General features: G+C 42.1%; 1 protein-coding gene across 1 annotated transcript in view; it reads right to left on the bottom strand.

Annotated features, from left to right (window-relative positions):
* Window positions 1-12939, bottom strand: part of LOC126336786 (transcriptional adapter 3-A) — a 47020-nt gene that overhangs the window by 9943 nt on the left and 24138 nt on the right. The window lies entirely within an intron of this gene.

The raw sequence follows: 12939 nt of genomic DNA, 5'->3' as shown, positions 1-12939 counted from the left end.
AGTAAAATGTGATGGTGTCAGATGATGGTGTACGCCTTATGTAGGTCAAAGAAACAGCAATGAGGTGTCGACATTTCGAAAAGATCTGTCAGATTGCTGATTCTAACTCCTGCAAATGATTGACTGTGGATCATCATCCCAGAAACCATTCTTGATAAGGGAACAAAAGACAGCACAATTCGATAATCCAGAATAATCATCGAACTACATCCTTTTAGGCAAGTGGCAAAGCACATTGGTGAGGCTAATCGGTCAGTAGCTGTCGATGGGTGTGGGGATTTTGCCTGGTTCAAGGACTGATACGATGATACTATCTCCACCACGAAGGAAAAACACCTTCTAGCCCAAAATAATTGAAAACCCTGAGTAGATGGAGTCTGAGTCATATTTACTTTGGATCATGTTATTATGAACCACATCAGGGCTCAGTGCTGTATTGTGTGATGTGTTGACACCCCGAAGCAGTTCAGAGACAGTGAAATGTTCATAATATAACAGTTCAGGAGAGTGGGATGGATAAAGGTTCACAAGAAGCATGTGTACCATTCCCAACATCCCTTCTTGCTGCATTAAACTAGGTACAAGCCTCCGAACGGAGCAGTTTAAAAGCAATGAAACAGGTCTCTGAAGGATATCACTTCAGATGCTGCAAAGCCCATCAACAGTCACGAATACTTATTGCACTATCTTTAGTCCACTATGGTAATGGATGCAGGTGGACGGCACCCATAGAAAGAGGGATTGCAGTTCCAGTGGCATAGGTGACTGCATATGAGACCACCCACAACCTTGTCAATGCAAACTGAAAGAGCAGGCCAAAAGGTAACAGACATGGTAAACAACTACAAGCCGGCACTTTGGAGAGCCCAACATGGCAACTGGCCCCATTAGGTGGTGACAAGGAAGTGACAGGATCATCAGAATGTGGATACTGTCACAAAGTGTATAGTGCAGTAACCACTGTATCGAAGCTATGAGACTGGAGGAAAAAGATTGTATTGTCAACACGGGAAAAGATGCCACTGGCAACAGTTGAAGAGGGTTAGTCACTCACAAGCCCATAGCAGATGACTTGGTACTCCCCACGTGGCTGTTGTGCATCGAAATCCCCAAGTAGGAGAAAAGCAGGCAGAGCTGTCAAATTAAGGTGGCCATCACAAGATAAGATGTGCCTTGCTAGATGTAAATAAATGGTAAAAACAGTGATTGAATGGGTCGTTCACATTTGCACTTCTATTGCTTCCATTGTGGTACAGAGTGAAATCCCCTCACAGATGACGTATGTGCGAACCAGTCAATCAGAGCCCTTAAGGTGCTCTCTCAGGGCCAGCACTGCTTCAATAAAATGCACAATAAAGTGACAACAAATCTACTACAGTTCCACTGATCTGCCATGTTACTGATGCCCTGTTTAGGTGTGAATGGGCCAATGGTACTGGTCATGTCCCATGATTAGTTTTGCTGTTAAGAGGACTGAGATGCTTGCTAGGGCTTATCAGTAATGGGGGATAGAATCTCAAGAGAATATGGCAGCCCTTGGGCCCATAGTCACTGACTCCTTCAGCCACTGGTTGTTTATGCTTTGTTGGTCTAGATTTCTCGAGAGAGGGTTCTCTTAAGAGAGACCCATCACCATAGACATTGGCGGAGGATTGGTTGGTTGGTTGGTTGGTTGGCTGGTTTGGGGTATAAAGGGACCAAACTATAGGGTCGTCAGTCCCTTTTTCATGATGCAAACAAGGCTCAAGGTAAAACATCACCCAAAGTACGTTTGGGAAAGTAAAAGGGGGAAAAGGAATGGGGAACCACAGCTAAAAAAAAAAAAAAAAAAAGAATGGAACAAACAAAAACAGGGAAAACATACACTACAAGAAAAAGTAGAAGAAGATATTAAAACCAAAGAGCAGATGGTCTGGGTTGACTAATCACAAGAATAAAAGAGGATGAGCCAGCCACTTTGCAGCACCCTAAAATGTCCACCACAAAAAGACAAGACAAGATGAACACACGTAGGGAAAAGATGAACACCAAGACAAACAAGTGCAAAGAAAGGGTGACAGAGAGTTTGGAGGCCTCAAAGAGAAGGCCAAATGCCCACCCTTAGATGGTACGATAAAAAAAAAACCATCTCTCTACTATTCCACTCCCTAACAGCGCGAGAAAAACGAACACCTAAATCTTTCTGTTCGAGCTCTGATTTCTCTTATTTTATTTTGATGATCATTCCTACCTATGTAGGTTGGGCTCAACAAAATATTTTCGCATTCGGAAGAGAAAGTTGGTGACTGAAATTTCGTAAATAGGTCTTGCCGCGACAAAAAAGTCTTTGCTTTAATGACTTCCATCCCAACTCGCGTATTGTATCTGCCACACTCTCCCCTATTACGTGATAATACAAAATGAGCTGCCCTTTCTTGCACCCTTTCGATGTCCTCCGTCAATCCTACATGGTAAGGAGCCCACACCACGCAGCAATATTCTAACAGAGGATGAACGAGTATGAATAAAACATAAAACTAAATCTGCTGTTGAGGCATTGTCGCGCAACACCAAAGATAGGGTGCTGTGAAGGTTGAAAGTCCGCAGAGCAGCTAAAATTCGGCAGTCCAGCAAGATGTGGATGACAGTCATATGGTAGCCACAGTGACACTGAGGTGGGTCCTCGCGATGGAGGAGGTAACCATGTGTTAGCCATGTATGGCCAATGCGGAGCCAACAAAGGACAACAGATTCCCTGCGAGTGGCTTGCATGGATGACCGTCACACATTCGTCATCTCCTTGGTAGTGCAGAGTTTAGTCAGTGTACTCAGGGTGAGACCATTCAGTATTCCATTCCCGAAAACTTTGCGGCGAATGACCACCATTGCAATGGGAAATCACCATCGCTCCAGATGCGGTTGAAGACGGCAAGGAGGCGGCAGTGCGAATCTGGTGACAGATATTTCAGCATTTGTCAATGGATGCCGTCTGGGCTAGGGGATGTGTCAGGACAGTCGGCAAGGGCACTGAGAAATTCCCACTGACTGAAGGAAGCATTATAAGGCTCAGGGTGGAGTGGAGCGAAAGATAGGTGTTGTCATTCTACCCTCTGTTTGAAGAGACGAAAGGTGGGGTGGTAATTCTGAGACCCAGAAATGCAAGCATAATGCTCAGCAATAAGCTCTATGATATGTCTGGATTGGCCAACACAGCTCCATTTGTGGAAATTCCAGGTACACCTGCAGGGTTCTGGCAGCTGTAAAGTCAGCGGAGTGTGGTCCAAACATGGAAGAGGGAAGTTCATCTTCCAATGGTAGACACATAGTGTTCCCAACACTCCTGCTTCCTTCATTTGATGAGGAGGCAACCTCGGACACAGAACCGTTTTAATACAATAAGGTTCTCCAGGGAGGGGTGGCGCTTGTGATATTGGAGGCCCATCTACGGTCTCTAATGGCTGCAGCTGTTTCCGGCAACAAGCAAGGGACTGACTTCCGCCAGGGGCAACCAGAGGAACAATGAATTGCTGATTCAACTGCGGCAACAATGGTATTAGTGACGAAATGGATCACTTCATACACGGCGGCATGCAACGGATACTCAATCATGTGGAAGTGTCCTAGCCAGCCTTGGGAAGAACCCACCTGGGCAAGTGTCGAGAGAAGGGACACTGGGGTAGGGGCAGGAAGAGTGGCAAGTGGTCACTACCACACAAGTTGTCATGTGCTCTCCAGTGGACAGATGGGAGAAGGGGAGGATGCAAACTGAGAGATCAATGGCCGAATATGTGCCATTTGCCACACTGAAATGTGTGGGGGCACCTGTATTTAGGAGACAAAGGTCCAGTTGGGTTAGTAGGTTCTCAATATCTTTGGCACAGCAAGTAAGCTTGGCTCCACCCCACAAAGGGTTATGGGCGTTAAAATCACCCAGAAGGAGAAAAGATGGGGGAGGGGGAGTTGCAAAATGAGTCCAGACAAAACAAGGGGCGGTGCTTCACCATCTGGAGGGAAGTAAATGTTACAGATCGTAATTTCCTGAGTTGTCCTCACCCTGACACCCACAGCTTCTAAAGATGTTTGAAGGGGCACGGGTTCACTACAGACAGAGGTAAGGATGAAGATGCATACTCTGCCTGACAGTCTGTCATAGGCAGGATGGTTTTTGCAGTACCCCCCGATAGCCATGAAGTGCAGGGGTCCGCAATATAGGAAACCAGGTCTCCTGAAGGATAATGCAAAAACCAGATATACTGCTTAGAAGTTGACATAACTCAGTCAGGTGGGAGAAAAAAAACTGCTGCAGTTCCACTGGAGAATGGCACTTTCTGTCCTCTCTGGTGGCATGGAGTGACCAAGGAGGCAAATTGAGCCTCAACATCACCTGTCGCCACTGGTTTAGTGTTGGCATCCAGTATCATTGTATCAGAGGCATCGGCAAGATCTATGTCCTCAGGGGACGGCAGAATCTCCACCTCATGCTTGGACACAGATCCGTGAGGAGTGCTGGTGCGACTGGAGGCTCCCATTTCTTAGCAGACTTCTTTCAGCCACTGGCTGGTGTCTGCTGGATAACTGGGGGGTGGGGATGGGTGAGGGGGGGGGGGGGGGGGGGGTGTTGTCAGGGGACCATGGAAGGTAGAATGTCAAGGCCCCCTTCTGGCTGAGAGGAGCCAGAGGAGAGTGTTGCTTCACCGGGGGAAGGGGACCATTGTCCCCAGCATTTGTGGGGGAGGGGGGGGGGCGATGCTCCCAGAGTAGAAGCCCACTGGAGTAACCTTAGATGATTGCAGTGCCATCATGGCGGCAGCATAAGAAGATAGCACAGGAACAAGGTCTAGACTTTCATATTTGAGTTTAGCCTCATGGTAAGACAGCCTGTCCAGGGTCTTGTACTCCATAATTTTCTGCTCTTTTTGGACTACCGGGTAGTCCGGCGAGCAGTGGGAATGATGCTCTCCACAGTTCACACATGTGGGAAGAGGTGCACTTGGAGAATTCAGATGCAGCGAATGTCCACAGTCTCTACATGTGGCACTGGAATTGCACCGGGACAACATGTGCACGAATTTCCAGCACTTAAAACACTGCATAGGGGGAGGGACATAGGGTTTGACGTCACATCGGTACCCATCACCTTGACCTTTTCAGGTAATGAATCACCCTCAAAGGCCAAGATGGTTGGTTGGTTTAAAAGAGGAGGGAAAGGACCAAATTATGAGGTTATCGGTCCCTTGTCCCTAATAAAACAATGCCACAGGTGTTACAATAAAACAGATGAGACATATAACACAAAATGGAAAGAAAGGAAAAACCACAAGAACGAAGGAAGGGCGAGGAACACTAAAAGGAACAAAAGAGGACAAGAAAACAGAGAGACACTAGAAACAGAAGAGAGTACATTACAGTGGCTGGTCAATGTCAAAATACCCAGACTTGTCAACAGTGATTGACAAGAGGTTCATGAACTTACACCACTTATTGCCTGAACCGCCCATTTATGAGCTAAAAATATCCTTTTTGAATGGGAAGAGTTACCCCAAAATATAATACCATGTGACATAAGCGAATGAAATTACGCAAAGTAGACTAATTTTCATGTCGAACACTCTTATTCAGATACAGTTTGAATAGTAAAATGGCAGCATTAAGTCTTTGAACAAGATCCTGAACGTGGGCTTCCCATGACAGCTTACTATCTATCTCAACACCTAGAAATTTGAACTCTTCAGTTTCACTAATCATATGCCCATTCTGTGATATTAAAACATCAGATTTTGTTCAATTGTGTGTTAGAAACTGTAAAAACTGAGTCTTACTGCGATTTAGCTTTAGTTCATTTTCTACAAACCATGAACGTAGGTCATGAACTGCACTATTTGAAACAGAGCCAATGTTGAACACAACATCCTTTATTACCAAGCCGCTAGTGTCATCAGCAACATAAATATTTTAGAGTTACTCATAATACTAGACGGTATATCATTTATATAAAAAAGGAACATGAGTGGCCCCAACACTGATCCCTGGGGCAACTTCCACTTGACCGTACGCCACTCAGACCCCCATCACAGCCATTCTCAACATTGTGAATAATGACCTTTTGTTGTCCATAGTTAACGTAAGTGGTGAACTAATTGTGAGCTACTCCCCGTATTCCGTGATGGCCCAACTTCTGGAGCAATATTTTGTGATCAACACAATGAAATGCCTTAGTTAAATCAAAAAATACGCCTAGCGTTTGAAACCTTTTGTTTATCCCATTCAGTACCTCACAGAGAAAAAAGAATATAGCATTTTCAGTTGTTAAACGACTTCTAAAGCTGAACTGTACATTTGATAGCAAATTGTGTGATATAAAATGATCAATTATCCTTACATACATAGCCTTTTCAATAACTTTAGCAAACACTGATGGCATAGAAATAGGTCTAAAATTATCTACATTATCCCTTTCTCCCTTTTTATAAAGCAGCTTCACTACTGAGTACTTTAATGGTTCAGTAAACTAACCATTCCCAAAGGAAAAATTATAAATATGTTTAAATACAGGGCTAACATGTGCAGCACACTACTTTAATATTCTGCTAGGCACTCCATCATAACTATGAGAGTCCTAAGTCTTCAGCGATTTAATTACTGACTCAATCTCCTCCTCATCTGTATCACCAAGGAGTAATTCAGACATCAATCTCAGAAAGGCATTTTCCAAGAAAGTTATATTATTCCCTGCAGAAACTAAATTTTTATTTAATTTACCAGAAATGTTCAGAAATGATTGTTAAATGCTGTTCATATATCTGATTTATCAGTAACAGAAATATTTTTATTATGAACTGACTTTATATTGTTGACCTTTTGCTGCTGACCAGACACTTCCTTCACGACTGACCATATGCTTTTAATTTTACCCTGTAAATTAGCTATTCTATTTGCATACCACATACTCTTTGCCTCCCTAATAACATTTTAAGCACCTTACAATACTGTTTGTAATGGGCTACTGTAGCTTGATTGTGACTACTTCTAACATTTTGATATAATTCCTGCATTGTTTTACATGGTATCCTTACCCCACTAGTTAGCCATCTGGGCTACTTATTACTGCTAGTATCCCATTTAGAAAGTTCTAATGAAAGCAACTCTCAAGTAGTTTGAGAAATGTGTTAAGGAAAGCATTATATTTACCGTTTATGTCATTGGCACTATAAACATCCTGCCACTCTTGTTCTTTGACAAGGTTTAAAAAACTCTCTATTACCATTGGATTATCTTTCCTACATAGTTTGTAATTACATGTGACATTTGTTTGGGTACAAAAGGCTTTTAGTGTTAAAATTTGTGCATCATGGTCTGGAAGGCCATTCACCCTTTTACTAACAGAATGGACATCTAGTAATGAAGAATAAATAAAAATATTGTCTATGTCTGTTCACCTGTTCCCATGTATCCTACTTGGAAAAAACACAATCTGCATCAGATCATATGAATTTAGGAGAGCTACCAACATCTTTTTTCTTGCATCATCATATACAAAATTTATATTGAAGTCACCACATATAAATAATTTCTGTTACTTCCTACAAAGTGAATCAAGAACTCTCTCTAGCTTGAGCAGAAATGCTCTGAAGTCAGAGTTAGGAGGCCAATAAACAACAATAATTAGAAGTTTAGTTTCACTAAATTCAACTGTCCCTGCACAAAATTCAAATATCTGTTCAGCACAGTGCCGTGATACATCTACGGACTGAAATGAAAGACTGTTTTTCAGGTACATAGCCACTCTTCCACTCTGCAATGAACTCCTTGAAAAACAGCCAGCTAATCTGTACCCTGGTAAAGGAAGCCTCTGAATTGTCAAATTATTTAAGTGGTGCTCTTGCATAACAATAATTTCAGGGTCAATATCTATAAGCAGTTCACCTTTATCTCTAATATCTCCTATATTTTGATGAAATATGGTAATTCCTTCTCTACCCGGAAACATGACATCATATGAAGGTGTAATGCATATCGAAAAGAAAGATTAAATGCCGTACGAGGGGAGTGTTCATTGCAATGGACAAAAATAATTTTTGTGATGTACTTTTGAACACAGTTTTCCGAATACTGTCTTGAGCAGCTAGTTCGACAACCCACACACAGTGGAAATATTTTTGACCTTACAACTTCAAACAGGCATGATCTTATTGGCAGTGTTAATGTAGTAAGTTAGAGGGACTTCCTTTAAGCAGATATACTTATCAGCTGACTTCAGTCTAAAAAAAGGTGCAGCTCTAACACAAACTACTACAGGAATTTTTCCATGAGTGACCCCTCTACCAACCACTACACTGTCACCTACGCACAGTCACAATGTTTACTGGAATACTCTCTTTGAAATTCTAATGATAGCTGGGGTATAATACAGGAAGCAAAAGACTCCTTACAACTTGTACAGAAATCAGATGGCAGTTGTAAGTGTCAAGGGGCACGAAAAGGAAATGGCAGTTGAGAAAGGAGTATGACAGGATTGTAGACTACCCCTAAAGTTATTCAATTGTACACTGAACAAACAGTAAACAAATTCAAAGAAAAATTTGGAATAGGAATTAAAGTTCAAAGGGAAGAAATTGAAACTTTGAAGTCTGCCGATGACACTGTAATTCTGTCAGAGACAACAAAGTACTTGGAAAAGTAGTTGCATGGAATGGGCAGCATCCTGAAAGGAGAACATAAGATGAACATCAACAAAAACAAAACAAGAATAATGGAATGCAGTGGAATTAAATCAAGCGATCCAGTAGGAATTAGATTAGGAAACGAGACAGTAAAAATAGTGGATGAGTTTTGTTATTTGAGCAACAAAGTAACTGATGATGCTGATGTAGAGAGGGCATAAAAAATAGACTGGCAATTGCAAGAATGGTGTTCCTAAAAAAGAGAAATTTATTAACACTGAATATTGATTTAAGTTTTGGGAAACCATTTCTGGAGATATCTGTATGGAGCGTAGCCATGTAACAAAGTGAAACATGGACAACATGTGGTTTTAGAGAAGGATGTTGAAGATTAGGTGGCTAGATTGTACAACTAATGAGGAGGTACAGAACAGAAATGGGGAGAAAAGAAATGTGTGGCACAACTTGACTAAAAGAAGGTTGATAGGGCACATTCTGAGACACCAAGGAATCACCAGTTGAGAACTGGAGGGAAGTGTGTGAGGGGAAGGGTGAGGGGGGGGGGCTGGTAAAAATTTTAGTGGCAGACCAAGAGATGAATATGGAAGCAGATTCAGAAGGATGCAGATTGTTGAAGTTATTCGGAGATGACAGGCCTGCACAGGATACAGTAGCATGGAAGCTGCATCAAAGCAGTCTTTGGATTGAAGACCACAATATCCTTTCCTACATTATGCTGCTATTGCCAAGTGAGATGGCAGAATGGTCAAGCCATTCAAATTTCATTTAGTAGATCAAGATTCAGACCCATATTTGGCCACCCAGATTTAAATATTCCCTAGATTCCTTTAACTAAGTTGCCTACTGGGATGGTTCCTTTTCTTTATCTGAGCTTGCACTCTGCCTGTAATGGTTCATTGTCAAAGAAACAATAATCCCTATTGTACTCTTTTCCAAGACACTAATCAATTCCTCCACAATTCTACATTATTTCCACAGTTCCTGACCTCATATCACCAGACACTTTCACGCTCAATAGCATGTCCCTGTATACAAATACCATTCCTGACCATGGTCTTGCCATTGAGGAAAACCACCTTTCATCATATTGTTCCGATACCAAAAACTTCACCTGCTACACTCCTTTTGGTCGATGACAATCTGACTGATAATTATTTTGCTTTTAAAGGCAAAATCTACAAAACTTGTAATTATCATGGCTATTTTCGTGACATGGGTACTTTAATGTAATCCCCAGTACAACAGTGGTAGTTGTACGTTTCGCGCATCAGTCTTTTTGCAGAAGGATGAATTTCTATTAGCTTCAGCCTGTTGTCATTCATCCTCCTTTTTTGCATCGAGAGTGCATCAATCTCTGCTTTCTCAGAGGGTACAATTTACAATCTGTTTCAACTTTACCCATAATTCTTTCACATCTATCATATTACAACTGCATAACTGCCACTCATTTTCTAAGTAGTATGCTAACAACTGCCTGTCTACTGTTTCTGGCAAAAATTCTCACCTACTCTTCCTGATGGATTTACTGACTTTAGTAACCATCATTGGTATGATGATATTGTGATCACTAATTCTTATCTCTACATTAACACTGCCAATAAGATCATGCCTGTTTGAAGCTACAAGGTCAAAAATATTTCCACTGTGTGTGGGTTGTCAAACTAGCTGCTCAAGACAGTATTCAGAAAACTGTGTTCAAAAGTACATCACAAACACTATTTTTGTCCATTGCAATGAACATTCCCTTCCTATGGCATTTAATCTGTCTCTTCAATATGGATTACATGATTTGATAAATAGTTCAGAGTTTTCTGTCAGATTTCAGTCAGCTCTAGGTACTGAGAACAAATTTAGCACAACAACTTTCCTGGAAGGTTGTAAATTTAGAAACTGTATTATAAATACTTCTAGAATTTGCTGTTAAAATTTTGACAGTAAAAGTGTCATTACTTTGTATGTGGTCTGATTTCACTCTCCACATACTGACTGGCGCACATTTATCAGTTGATGTTCAACTACTGCCTAACTTAAAAATATCTTGTGCACTCCACACATACTCTGTTAGCTGAGTAGCTGTGTCCCTTGTGTAGTGCACCCCCTGACCTATCAAGAGGAGTCCTACAATTCTCTAGCCCTTAACGCAGGTCCATAAATCTGCAGCCACGACCATCACAGAATCGACAATGCCTTTAGTTGAGACACTTCATTCAGCTCCAAATCAAAGGACTCTAACCAATTCTGGGAATGGTGCTGTAAATTGTCAGCTCTGTTTCCACCCCTCATGTGAGGCCAGCAGTCTTCACCACTTCCACCAGCCACCCGTATGAACTGAAAATGGCCCCAGTACCCATGCCACATGAATATCTTTCTGGCCCTGGAATGCTTTTTCCCTAAAGTGCTCCACAACATGCCTAGCATTGGAGCTACCAATAATTAGCAAACCCTAACCCCGTGTGCATGCTCAGATTCTGCTGAAGAAGTAGCCACTTGTCCATTCACAGGGTGAATGGGCAAGGTCAGACTGCCAGCCTGCCTCCACATTACCTCTCCATCTCAAGCAACACAAACGTATTATCACCCACCACTCAACCTGCAGTGAGGACGGGTCCACCATGTTGGGTACACTGCAAGGTGACTTCACATCACGACCCACGACCCATGGGTGAAACAAGCGATACCCCGAGATGTCCCATGTGACATTCCAGATTTTCCATCACTGCTACACCCCAAGGCAGCAACCTAAGACAGCTGACAGTGGCCAAAAGCGTCTTCAGCTCTTTGTCAACTGCGACCAGCTCCTCCTGCATCCACATACAGCATGCACACATCTTATCCATCCTAGTACAACTTATCTACAAAAGCACACACAGAAAGTTAAATATATAACCTGCTGCCTTCTTGACTCAACACCAATAGAGATTGATGCCTTAGTGATATGTATATCTGGCTGTTCAAAAGAAATTATGACTATGCCTACAAACTGCGCATATCTATACTTTCCTGTTACTTGAATGTGAGACTGCTCCTCTTAAATAAAAATATAAAAAAAACACTCTAGGAATTTAAGAATTAAACTATGAAAAAAGAAAGGAAGAAACACACACAGAACAAGCTAAAAATGTAACATACTGCTCTGCTGGTCTGTCACAGACAGCAATTGGTAAGTGCAGGAGATGATTTCCCCTCTCAGATGTCCCCATAAAAATCTCTGCTCATATCAAGCATACTAACTAACCTGCATTTAAACAGTCTCCTATACTATTCTGACACCTGTATAAGTTAACTTTGCCACAGCCTGCACAGACCTGTTATCCAGCTCAAACGACCCCTGTGCCATTTTTTTCTGTGGCAACAACAAACCTGCTGCCACTGTCAGCCAACAACCTAATAATTCCAACACATCCTTCATCAGGACTTCGACTATTTCTTCTCACACACTGCTCTGAATTGAGAGCTATCCCCATCACTCACAGTAATATTATCTCACCCACTGAATCTACAACCTATACTGTTATTTTAAGCCATCCCTGATGTTATCACCGCATCCAATCTTGCACTTCACTGGCTGTTTACCTACATTTGATGTAGATTGAAAAACTGTTCCATACATCAACCCACCTTCGCCTATTGCAATCATACACAGGTATTTCCTGTACTAAACAGGAAAGGCCATGTGTGACAAACTGCCACAGTGTTGAGTACAGAAACTGTGCAGGTATCCACTCAAGTGGACATTGCTAAGCTGCTGCTAACTTTAAGCTCAACCATCCAGTCAATGTACATGATGCAGACAACACCAATAACAAAAAGCTCCTTCAGTACTCATGCCACTTGGATTCCCCTATGAATTAAGCAATTGGGTATTGTCCATCCAGCATAACCACTGTTCTTACAATCTCTTGTAGCCCCACTAGATGTATCAATAGAAGACACAAAACTATCACCAAGTGTCATTTCGGAGAGTACTGGAGCCAGCTAGGAAAACACAGCATCTCCGGCCGACCAACCGATCGAGTGAGACCAGTTAGTTGGCCAATTTAAGCCTGAGCGGCCATGAACTCACTCTCTCTCTCTCTCTCTCTCTCTCTCTCAGATGACACCATCTTCTGATCTAATCAATGCTTCCCTAGATGCCACCACTATATTGAGTGAATCTACTAAATAATGAAGCAGACTGCTCTTAATATTGAGAAAGTCAACTCCACCTGCATGGCAATTGCTTTGAAATACTTCAAGCAAGTGACTAACTATTGTGGTGGTTTCCAACACTACCTATCAG

This window comes from Schistocerca gregaria, chromosome 2 (genome assembly GCF_023897955.1).
Source record: "Schistocerca gregaria isolate iqSchGreg1 chromosome 2, iqSchGreg1.2, whole genome shotgun sequence".
Lineage (NCBI taxonomy): Eukaryota > Metazoa > Arthropoda > Insecta > Orthoptera > Acrididae > Schistocerca > Schistocerca gregaria.
The sequence above is the reverse complement of the archived record's forward strand: the minus strand, read 5'-3'. Positions and strand labels throughout refer to the sequence as shown.